The following is a 12,083-nucleotide window of genomic DNA, read 5'->3' as shown; positions in this document are numbered from 1 at the left end:
AAGAGGATCGCTGTGAGTTCAACGTCAGCTGGAGACTACATGGTGAACTCCAGATAAGCCTGGGCTAGAGTGAGCCCCTACCTCGAAAACAAAAAGAGAAGAGGGGGCGGAGGAGGAGGAAGTTAGCAGACAGGACAGCTGTTCTTCTGAGGCTCTGCTGGGCATCTCTAGTGTATGCTTCCTGGATCCTAAAACCCACACACCACATCCACGAGTCCCTGTGTGAACATGACCACCAGGACCCTCTGGCTCCATCACTGGACACTCCCTACGTGGCAGGCTGAGCTAGAGACCTGTGACTCCCATCTACGGCAAACAGCAGGAGCTGGGTCAGATCCCATCCTGACTGGGGGTCGGTGGTAGTAAGACTCCAAGACGGACTCCACTGGCCTCTACCACTGTTCCTCTCCTCGCTTTCCCGGACGTCTTAGTTTTAGTTCAGTTTTACAAATTTCAGCTGGGATCCGGACGCCAAAGGCTTCACCTGTAGAGACGACGCTCTGAGAAGAGCTGCCCCCAAGAAGGGAGCCGCCTGACCGGCAGGAGCCTGCGAGGTCCGGTCTGGCACGGAGAGGAGTCTGGACCGCGGGCTTCAAACAGAACAACGTGCGTGCGCCGTGCAGCCCCCACTTAGCTTGCTAAACGTAGTCCGTGCCAAAGTTGGCATCCGGAGTCCGAGCGTAGCACAGGTTCTCGGCTCCCTCCCCCGGCTTTTCCACCTTGCAGCCAGATTTCTGTCCGCTTGGTCTTCTTTAATGCAATATTTAAGCATTCTTCCCTTATCTTTGGATTTAATTCATCCAGTGTTGGTTCAGTCCCTCTCTCTCTCTCTCTCTCTCTCTCTCTCTCTCTCTCTCACTCACACACATACCAGCCATCTGGCAGAATTTTTGGCTTCTTTTGACTGTGGGCATTTTTTCCCAAAAAAACAATTTGCAAAAATCTTGGGATCTCTCTCCTAAGAATCTAAAAGAAAGATCCCTGATCCCTGTAGCACTTACACATAGATGTTTATCCAGCTTTACAGTTATCTGGGGACAATGGAGAGGTCACTTTGTGTCTTTGATCCTCATCGGAAGTCCAGGGGCCTAAACCTACTGTTTCTCTCTCCCGGCCTGGGATTTTACAAGCTAGCTTTGTGGTGGCAATGGCTGCAGCCCAGTGAGGGGGGCACCTGCACTGAGAAGACCCTTCTGTGCTCACCTCTTCACGTCTACTAGTATCCCCTCCCTCCTCCCCCGACACACACACAAATGAGTGTCAGCCTCTGTGTTTTCGGTTTTTTTAGTAAGAAAATGTTTCTGGTACCACTAGAAAACGGGGTCCTAGCACTGCTTGCGTACCTCGTGCCTGGTAGCTAGGGGCAGAGATACCCGGTTTCTACAGGGCAAGGTTATGAGCCCAATTTCTCCTTGGTTCTGCCTCAACTCCAGTCTCACGTCAGCTGGCCTTGCAACCACAAGGGGGCAGCAGAGTGGCGAATGCAGAATGCTGTTTCCGCAGGTGCCTTACTATAGAGAAGCTCGCCCCTTTGGAGCAGCCTGCAGCAGAAGCTGGGATGATTTACCCAGCAGGCCCGGTTGCTAAGGTAACCACACCATGGGGTGAGAGGGAGGCTCAAAGAAGAAGCCCACCGTGGCTCCATGTGGAGCCCACGCTTGACCCTTCCCAGCCCTAGCCTGCAGGCCTTCATTCTTTGGCAAAGGTCAGGTCTGTGGATAGATGATACTTTCAACTCAGGAAACCAAACCAGACTGGAGAGGCCCCTGGGCTGGCGGGGCAAGCTGAAACCAGCCCACCCAGCCTGTGACCCTGTGACCAGGCGCTACCCTGCCCCCTGGAATCTGCAGAATGTTAGCAGAGGTTTCCCAAATCACAGTACCTAGTCCCAGACTGTGGGTGGTAGGGTTCCTCCTAGCCTCATGGGAGCCTAAATGTCTCCCATCACAAAGAAATAAAATAAAATGTCTTTGCACAACAGTTTGGTCCTGAGGCATTCAGAGGTGTCTCCTCAAATGAGACCTGAACAGAAAAGGGAACCCAACATAGCAACTGGGGACTGTGTCACCAGGGAGACCAGGTGTGCCAATGTGCTGCCCCCCACCCCCAGCCGTAGACTGTTTCACAGGCCCTCGCTTAAACCATTCTGTTCTTCACCAGCCCAGAGCACCGCTCTGTTCTCTTCATAACCCTTTTCCAGATCTGCCAGGGAAACTGAGGGAGGGGGTGCCAGTGTCCAGGGTCCAAGGAGTGTGCGGTACTGGAATGAGTCCCGAGGTCTCACCCGGCCTCCCAGAGGCATGAAGAGAGACAGATGAAGTCAGAGCCTCTTGAAGTCCAGAAGAACCCCTGAGCCCAGATGAGTCCTGAGCTACGAGCTCAGCGCTGGAAAACTGGACAAGTTCCCTTCCTCCCACCCTGGGCCTCTGGGACTCTGCCCTCACTCTTCCAGCTGGCAACAGGCCATGCCCCTCAAGCTCTGTAATGCCTCCTCCACGCCTGCTCCCAGCCTCATGGTCACGGGTAGTGGGACACACCACGTGCAAGTCGCCGGGGTACACAGCTGCAAGCTGTCCACTTTCAGGGAGAGCCATGAGATTCCCTTCATCCCTGGGTTGAACTCTGGGGACAGGGTGACAAGATTCTTCTGATGGGCTTGTGAAAAGACCCTGCCAAAGTGCCAGGGTTAACTAGCCCCAGCCTCTCTCCTCACTTCCCAACTCTGGCCCCAGTCTCGACCTCCTGTCTCAGCTCCCTGCTTGCCCCCCCCCCCTCCCGCCCCGGGCCCATCCTCAGACAGAACCCAAAGAAGGCAGTCATCTCCGTCACAATCGCTGTGGTTCATCCTTCCATCAGGAGGATTTACTAGAGAACTTGATTTGGCCTTTTTTTATTTTTTAAACTTACTCATACAAGTGTGTGTATGCGCGCACACATATGCACACACATGCGCATGTCTACCAGGGCCTCTTACCACTGCAAACAAGCGCCACTTTTTGCATCCAGCGTACATGAGTGTTAGGGAATTGAACCTGGGCTGGCAGCCTTTGTACTTAAACACCTTTAACCTTCCCCGCCCCCCACCACTTGCTCCTTTGTTGACGGGTAGAGCAGCCAGCCCAGATAGAAGGAAGGCAGGATGGTCACCGTGAAACCAGGAGTCGGCAGGGGCAGTGGGAAGTCTGCACTCACACTGGGACAACCCAAGGACTTGTCTCTCCAGGAAGTTCCAGGACTTGTAGCCTTTGATCTTAACTCTTCCCTATGCTACTGGAATGTATCCATTCCCCAGCCATTTTTTAAATTTTATATATATTTTTTTGCATGTGTAGTGTGCATGCTTACGTGTGTGCATGTTTGCATGTGTGTGGGCACACGTGTGTGCACGTGCAGTTGGAGTCCAGAGGTTGATGTTGGGTATCTTCCTGAGTCACCCTCACTTAAACCCAGGACTCACCAGTTCAGCTAGTCTGGCTAACCAGCATACCCGTGGGATCCCCTGTCTCCGCAACACCCACCCGGCAGTTACGTGGGTGCTAGGGATCCAAACTCCAGTCCTCAGACTTGGACAGGCGTTTCGTCCAAGGAGCCCCCACCGTCTTTGAGACAGTCTTGCTATATATATGTCATATATATATAGAGTCCGGGCTGGCTTCAAACGTGCAATTCTCTGGCCTCAGCCTCTAGAGTGCTGGGATAACGGGCCTTTGCTGCCACACAGTCTTCCTCCAGCGTTTCCATCTGTGGACGAGGAGTAACCGCCCACCTACCCTTCCTTACTTTTTCCTTCTCCCACTCTCTCCTTCCCTGCTGGTTCTTTCCCATCACACCATCTCTCCCCCAGCTACTCCAGACCAAGCCCATCCTCCCTGTTGACAGAAAGCCTGTCCCTCCTTGCTCTTTTTCAGCATGACTACCTGGCCTCTTTGGCCAGATGGCTAGACCCACAGCAAAGCCCAGCTGCTGTGGAAATTGATAAGAAGGGAGGAGGCAGTCCCTGCTCTGAGACCTGCGAACAGACCACGCGCCCCTAAACCACATTTCTAGCACCTTTCAGCTACCCTTGCCACTGGCTGCCTCCTCCCCACACTCCTGGCCCACCGTGGCAGAGTCACTCATCTTGCCGCTGCCTCGTCGGTTTGGTCCTTAACCTTCATATAGTCTGAGAGCTCAGCACCAGGCAGGGGCTCGGGGCCATGGGCTTCCAACCCAGGGGCTGCTGCTTCCACCCGTGCAGCGAATATTTCCTGGCAGCAAGCTGACACGTGTGAGCCACGAAAACACAATGACAGTGCTAGATGGCAGTTGAGCAGGTGCCATGAAGGCTGGGCAGGAAGAAGAGAAACTGGGAGAGATCAGCTTTGCCCCCTCCCCAGGGAGGGAAGGAAGGCAGGGGTACCCAGGAGTTAGCACTGCACTTGGGTCTTCCAGGATGAATGGGAGTTTGCCATACAAAAGAAACCCACTCTTTTTTTTTTTTTTTTTCTTATTTGAGAAAGGGAAAGAGGTAGAGAGAGAGAATGGGCACACCAGGGCCTCCAGTCACTGCAAACAAACTCCAGACCCATGTGCCACCTTGTGCATCTGGCTTAGGTGGGTCCGGGGGAATTGAACCGAGGTCCTTCAGCTTGTAAGGCAAGTGCCTTCACTGCTAAGCCATCTCTTCAGCCCACAAAGCTTTTCTGGGGGAGTGGGGCTTGAGGTAAAGTCTCACTCTAGCCCAGGCTTATCTGGAAGGCAGTCAGGCTCACCACTATACCACCAACACAACTCAGGCTCACCTGGAACCCACTCTGTAGTCTCAGGGTGGCCTCGAACTCATGGTGATCCTCCTACCTCTGCCTCCGGAGTGCTGGGATTAAAGGCATGAGCCACTGGGCCCCCAACTCTCCTTTTTTTTTTTTTTACATGTTCATGTGTGTCTGTAGGGTGCATATTTGTGCAAGCACATGTGTGTGTGTGCTTGTGAAGGCTAAAGAGCAACATCGGAGGTCTTCCTCAATCTCTCTGCACCTTGTTTGTTTTTGACAGGTTCTCTCACTGAACCTAGAGTCCACCAACTGGGCTAGTGTAGCTAGCCAGCAAGCCTCAGGGGTCCTCCTATCTCCACCTCCCCGGTGGGATCCAAAATTCAAGTCCTTATGCAGCAAGCACTTTGCCAACTAAGCATCTCTCCCACCTATACTTTTTAAAAGTTTTTTTTTTCAATTTAATTAATTAATTAATTAATTTGAGAGACCTGGAAAGAAAGAGACAGAGAAAGAGAGAGAGAGAGAGAATGGGTGTGCCAGGGCCTCCAACCACTGCAAACAAACTCCAGATGCATGCACCACCTTGTGCATGGGAATTATGTGGGTCCTGGGGAATTGAACCGAGGTCCTTTGGTTTTGCAAGTAAACGCCTTAAGCGCTAAGCCATCTCTCCAGCCCTCATCTATACTTTTTGTTTTGTTTTGTTTTTATTTTTATTTATTTGAAAGCGACTGACAGAGAGAGAAAGAGGCAGATAGAGAGAGAGAATGGGTGCATCAGGGCCTCCAGCCACTGCAGAGGAACTCCAGACGCATGCGCCGCCTTGTGCATCTGGCTAACATGGGTCCTAGAGAATCAAGCCTCGAACAGGGGTACTTAGGCTTCACAGGCAAGCGCTTAACCGCTAAGCCATCTCTCCAGCCCTCATCTATACTTTTTGAGACAAGATCTCATTCTATATCCCAGGCTGGCCTTGAACTCAGCAATCCTTGCCTCAGCCTCCTGAGTGCTGGGATTACAGGTGTCAGCTGCAACACATGGCCATAAGGAACCAATTTTGGCTGGAGGGGCACCTGTGTGCTAAATTCAATATGGATCATATGTTTGATCCAATTCTGTATATTAGGAAAGAGAGGCTCTAGGGCTGGAGAGATGGCTTAGCAGTTAAGGCATTTACTTACAAGACCAAATGACCCAGGTTCAATTCCCCAGGACCCATGTAAGCCAGATGTACAAGGTGACATAAGTGTCTGGAGTTGGTTTGCGGCAGCTGAAGGCCCTAGCATGCCAATTCTCTCTCTCCCTCTCTCTCTCTCTCTCTCTCTCAATTAATGAGTCAAAATAAATTTTAAGAAAGAGAGGTTCAGGGTTGGAGAGATGGCTTAGCAGTTGAGGTGCTTGCCTGCAAAGCCAAAGGACCTCAGTTCAATTCCCCAGGACCCACGTAAGCCAGATGCACAAGGTAGCACATGTGTCCGGAGTTTGTTTGCAGTGGCTGGAGGCCCTGGCATGTCCGTTCTCTCTCTCTTTCTCTTTCCCTCTTTTCCTCACTTAAATAAATAAATTAAATTAAAATATTTTTAAAAAGAGAGGTTCCAGATGACTTGGCTCCCACTCAGCTAGCGGAAGGAAAAGAACATTTCAAATCCACGTCAATCCTAACTCCCCAGCTTCCTCAGACAAGCCGGTGGACAAACTTGTGTGAAGCATGTGCGTATGAAAGGTGAACTGTGTTCTCTGTAGATAAATATTAACGCCCAAGAGAGCAGACCAAAGAGGAAGCAAGGGAAGAGGCTGTCCTACAATCCTCAGGACCCCATGGGTGCCAAGTCAAGAATGGCTAGGGAACGACTATGTCTTCAAGAGGGAGGTTGGCCTCCGTGCCCAGTCACATGCGGCAGCCCATCTGCACTTCTCCTGTAGGCAATGGGAAGACATCAGAAGCTTTTCTGCTGAGGAGTAGCTGACGAGATGTGCCCTTTAGAAGTATGGCTGTGGGAGAGGAGACAAGATCTGGGGCCTAACCTGGAGAAGGGTGATAGGATTTCTTGGGAAGGGGCTGTTTCTTGCCACTAGAGTTGTCCTTAAGACACACGAGGGCCAGGACAGGACGAGAGATGAGAAGAGTGAACTTAGCTAGCATCCCAGGTCTTGAAAAGAAGGCTGTGGCCCTAATAATGTTAATAGGCCTCTACACAGCTGTTCCCTTATTTTAAATTTTTATTTATATACAAGGAGAGAGAAAGAATGGGCACACCAGGGCCTCTAGCCATTGCAAATGAACTCCACACGCATGTGCCATTTTGTGCATCTGGCTTTATGTGGGTCCTGGGGAATCGAACCTGGGTCCTTAGTCTTCCCAGGCAAGCACCCTAACCACTAAACCATCTCTCCAGCCCCTGTTTCCTTTTTTGCTAATTGTTCATTCATCAAACATTCACTGAGCTTCTACTGTGTTCCAGGCTCTACAAGCCAAGTGTAAATAAATAAGATAGGAGTGCATTTCAGAAAAGCAGGGGTGGGGAGTAGCAATTGTGAAAAAGTACTATGAAGAAAACAATCACCCAATACAGATTTTTGTCTGTTTTTCTGAGGTAGGATCTTGCTCTAGCCCAGGCTGGCCTGGAATTCACTGTATAATCTCAGGGTAGCCTCAAACTCACAGCGAGCCTCCTACCTCTCGCCTCTAGGGTGCCGGGATTAAAGGTGTATGCCACCACACCAGGCTCAAACACCCACTACAGAAAAGTAAGGTGGAGGAAGCTGGGTGGCTTACACCTGTAATAGCAGCACGTGGGAGGCAGAGACAGGAGGATTGCCACTAGTTCGGGGCCAACCTGGGCTACTGAGTGAGAAAGAAACAAAGATGGGAAGGAGGGATGGAAAAGAAAAGAGAAGAGAAAAAAGGGAAGGGAAGATGAAGGGAGATGATCTAACTGAATGTCCAAGGAGGTGACACTGGGCTGAAAACTGAGGAGCCAACCATGTGAAGAAATGACTGGGACAGAGGGAACGGCGCGAATGAGCAAAGGCGCCAAGGTTGTCACGAGTCACAGTAAAGGGACTGGGGAAGAGCAGTCAGAGGGAAAGTGGGACATTTGATGGAAAACCTCTAAGGATTTTAAGCAAGATCACGGGAGAATCTTTACACTCCCTTCCTCTGTGCCTGAGCCCAGGTGTCTACAGTCACCCTTTCCTGATGCCCATGTTTGTTCCCCAGGCATCTTTCAGGCGCAACACACATCCGTGCCCTCACATGAGGTCAAGGTTCTGCAGAGATTACATGGGCTTCCTTCCTTCCAAACAACAGCGCCGACAGCTTCACCTTTCAGGTGCCGGTGCCTTCTTGCTTATTCCCAAACCCCTCTGCCCCCACTGGACGTTGATGGGGCTGGGAAATTGCCGTGAATTCTAATCTGCCTCTGCCACCAGTTTTTCTGTGCCTCAGACAAGCAAGTCAAGGGCCTATCTAGGTCTGTTTTCCATCTTCATTTGGGTGAACTACAAGGGGAAGATCTACAGACTGCTCCCAACCCTCGGCTTCGTGGCCACCAGCCTGACCAGAGCCAGCCTCGTCCCCCTCCACACAGCCTGCTGTCTCCTCTGCTATAACACTGCCCTGCTCTTCCCAAAGCCTCCAGGGTCCCCCACAAGACCACCACCCGCACACAGTAGGATTGGAGGTAGCTCTGCCTCAACCTGCAGGGCCTTTTCCCTTCTTACAGCTTCAAAAAGTACACCTTAAAGGCCACCTTAAGGCCAGGCGTAGTGGCGCATGGCTTTAATCCCAGCACTCAGGAGGCAGAGGCGGGAGGATTGCCGTGAGTTCGAGGCCATCCTGAGACTACAGAGTGAATTCCAGGTCAGCCTGGGCTAGAGTGAAACCCTACCTCAAAAAACCAAAATCAAACCAAGTATCCCTATACAAAGAAAGCTGCCAGGCCCACGTACATTCTGGAGACATGGGTGGGTAGAGAGATGTGTTCAACACTTCCAAGGCCCCAACTTATATTTTAAAATAACCCTTCTGTGCCTGTTGCCTGGGATTTAGGATCTACTGACTCTTAAGTGCACACTCATTTGAGGATAGGCAGCTGGGGCAGTTCTTAAAGGCTCCTGAAACCCTGCTGGACTCTTAGGAGTGGGGTGGTCACAGCCCCTGGGGGCATGGGTTCCAGCTGGCCTAGCCTGACCCCTCGGATGGCTGCAGACCAGGCCAGGGTCATCAAGCAGTCACCACATACATGCCACTTTGAATGAGAAGGCTTCAACTGCAGCTGAGAAATGAAGTTGGGAAACTGCTCAGCCAAAGGCAGTTGGACTTCTCTCTGTTGAAAAAAAAAAAAAAAAAAAAAGGAGGGGGGCAGGGCGGGTAGAATTCTATTGTCAAACTAACCTTCCCTGATGTTGGAAAATTGCATTGATTTCCTGAACAGTCTAGTCTAATTTCCCCTGGGTGGGGACACGGCTGTACCCTCTCCCTCCCAGCAGCTCTGGCTTGGAAGCTCTGGCTCTGCTCTGACACCAGGGCGAGGGAGCCAGGCAGAGACCCCACAGGCCCTGCCTGCCAGCACACTGGCCCCAAGCAGCCTTACTCTACTCCCCACTGTACCTCACTTTTATTTTATTTTATTTTTTGAGCTTCAAGTTTCCTCCGTCATCCCCTCTTCTCTCAGCTGCCCAAATTTGCTCAGCAGCTGCCCAGCCCGGCTCTCCGTGCCTGCCCCACCGTCTCAAGGCTCCACAATAAGATACAAGCACAGCTGTAAAGCTCTGGTGTGACTGCCAGGCTGCCAGGGCGCCATCTGCACCCGGAGAGCTGCCAGGCCTGAAATGACGGGAAGCCTGGGACCCAACCCTGGCCCCAGCTCTCCCAGCCCCAGTTGCCTGGTGTGAGAACTGTTCTGTCTGCCACAGCCGAGGAGGTAAAGAGGAGCGACCCTGAGGCCAAGGCAGAAACCCTGGGACAGGAGCGGGTCAGCCTCCACTTGACCCCCTGTAGCTGAGCTGGGCCTGGGGTGCTGACTGAAGAGAGAGGACTGTCCACCCAGACTTCAAGGAGGGGTGTCTGCAGCTGGCCACCTCCTCGTGGCTGCCTTCCACCAGCTAACAGACACACTTCCAGGCTACCAGAGAAAGGGAAGGGGGTTCTTGTCGTTCGTGGGTCCCACGCCTTTCCTGGGAGCAGGCAGCCACGTCTCAGGGAAGCATGAGGAGCTCTGAGGGCTCATCACGCACATCTAGCACCCTCTCCCCCAGAGAACAGCCCAAGTCCTATTTGACCCCCTTCGCCTCCCAGATGGGCTTCGCAGACAGCCTCTGGGAGACCAAGGGCTGGGGAGGGTGGGGGAAGGGAGCTCCTTTTCCTCTACCTAGTGTCTCATCTCAGACCCCAGACCCCTGTCCACAGACCCTCAAACCGGAGAGGAAAGAAGGCAAGAAGAGCTCTGGAGCAAGGGCTGTAAACACAAAGAGCAAACGAAAAGTCCTAGAAGCCATCAGGACCCTCTGCTTCCTGCTACACGGGGGAAGCAGAAGACCAGGACGGGCCATGGTGGTGGGACATCTGCAAACCGCTCCCAAGCCCCCTCACATGCAGTGCCTGTTCTTCACAGTAGGCCATGTAGACGGAATCAGCATTCCCACAGGACAAGAGGGGAAACTGAGGCTAACGAAAGTGAAAGGCCTCGCGTACCTAACTTCCCCCGGGTGGTCTACATGAATCTGGGTCCCAGGCAGCCTTCCAGGAAGTGGATCAAGGTCAGTTCTGGTCCCTAGCCATCCCCGCTCAGCCTCGATGTCTTTCCAAGCCCAGAATCCAGTGATATCAGCTTGAAAAGAAAACAGCTTTTGTGGTCATGGTTTGGGGGCCAGGGTCCGAATCCTGACTGTGGATGAACTTGGCATCTGGGCCTTGACTTCTCCATCCGTGGGGCTGTCTAAAACTGGGTGGGACAGCGATCCTGCGATTTCGGACCCACCCATTCCTATCATCTGAAGCGAACCTAGAGGTTTTCCCGTGGCCTGGGTGGTCTTTAGGAAAATGATTCTGATCCCAGTTTCAGAATTCGGAGCTGGCAAGGGGGCCAAGAGAACAAGAAGACCCAGCCAGCCATAGAAGCTGCTAATCTCCATCTTGCCCCCACCCCACCCCACCCCAGGGGACCACGCTGCCGCCTCCGCTGAAAGCAATTTGTCATGCTCCGAATTAAGTGATTCCAACAAGGGTTTAATTTCAGTTTAATGGCTCTGTTTTTATGTGTAATTAAATACCACTGCATGGCGAAAATATGTTGTTTGCACTTTAGAGACTGTGTAAGGGCCTGGGAAGCCAGGTCTCTCCGTGTTTCTACTCCCAGGCTGTGCCAGCCCCTCCCCCAGCTTGGCTGGGATTATCCTGGTCAGAGGAAGGAGGCTGGGGATTTAAGGAGGGGAAGGGAAGGAGCGGAGGTGGTCTAGGTGGCGCCTGCTAGCTCAGGGAGTGTGTTTCTAATTATCTGCGCAACTCCCCTCAACTTCTACCCTCTGACCTCAACCCTGCCTAACCCCTGCAGCGTCAAACACCGAAGACCCAGGTCACTCCACAGTCAGGATCTAATTAGACCCTTGGCCTGGCGGGGGTGATTCTGCCCCCCACCCCCTCCCACACCAGTAATGTGTGTCCATAGGTTGGCTCCATTATCTCCTTCCACTCATTGTCCCCACGTGTTCTCAACCACAGCAGTCCCTCCCATCCTGCCTCCCTGTGAGGACCTGGCACCCCCGCTGTGACTGGCATCCCAGCTCCTTTCAACTAACCGCATTCTCTCCCTTCTGGGCCAGAGTTGACATTGCCCTAGAAGCCTGGAATGCAAGGGGATTTTCTCCGGCTAGGAATGTTTTGGGGTCATTTGCTGTGTAGCCAAGTACCTCCCCCGCCCCCACAAGGAAGAAGGACTGAGGAGGTGCCCAAGTCCTGAGTGCCTCCGTGATATTCCTAGAGAGCAACTTGATGGCAGCATCTGGCCCAAGGGGCACAGGGGTTAAGGAAATGGGCTTTTTCTGGAAGAAGTTAGGAAATGTCAGCGCTAAACCTCAGGATGTCCGTAGGGAACAAGGACAGGGCCCTGATCCACCCTCTGAAGTTCTCCCACCAAGTCCAATGCAAGTCAGTTCAAGTTTCTGGGTCTCCTCACCTCTACTCCCCAGCTCCCTTCCCTGACTTCTTGCCCTAGAAAACCTAGTCCCCAGGGCTCATCAATATCAAGGCTTGAGCTGGAAAATGGAAAAGAGGTGTAGCCCTGATGTGTTAGAGGGCCCAAGTGAACAAACATAGCGACCCCTCCCCATCCT

This window comes from Jaculus jaculus, chromosome 9, assembly GCF_020740685.1.
Source record: "Jaculus jaculus isolate mJacJac1 chromosome 9, mJacJac1.mat.Y.cur, whole genome shotgun sequence".
Taxonomy (NCBI): domain Eukaryota; kingdom Metazoa; phylum Chordata; class Mammalia; order Rodentia; family Dipodidae; genus Jaculus; species Jaculus jaculus.
The sequence above is the reverse complement of the archived record's forward strand: the minus strand, read 5'-3'. Positions refer to the sequence as shown.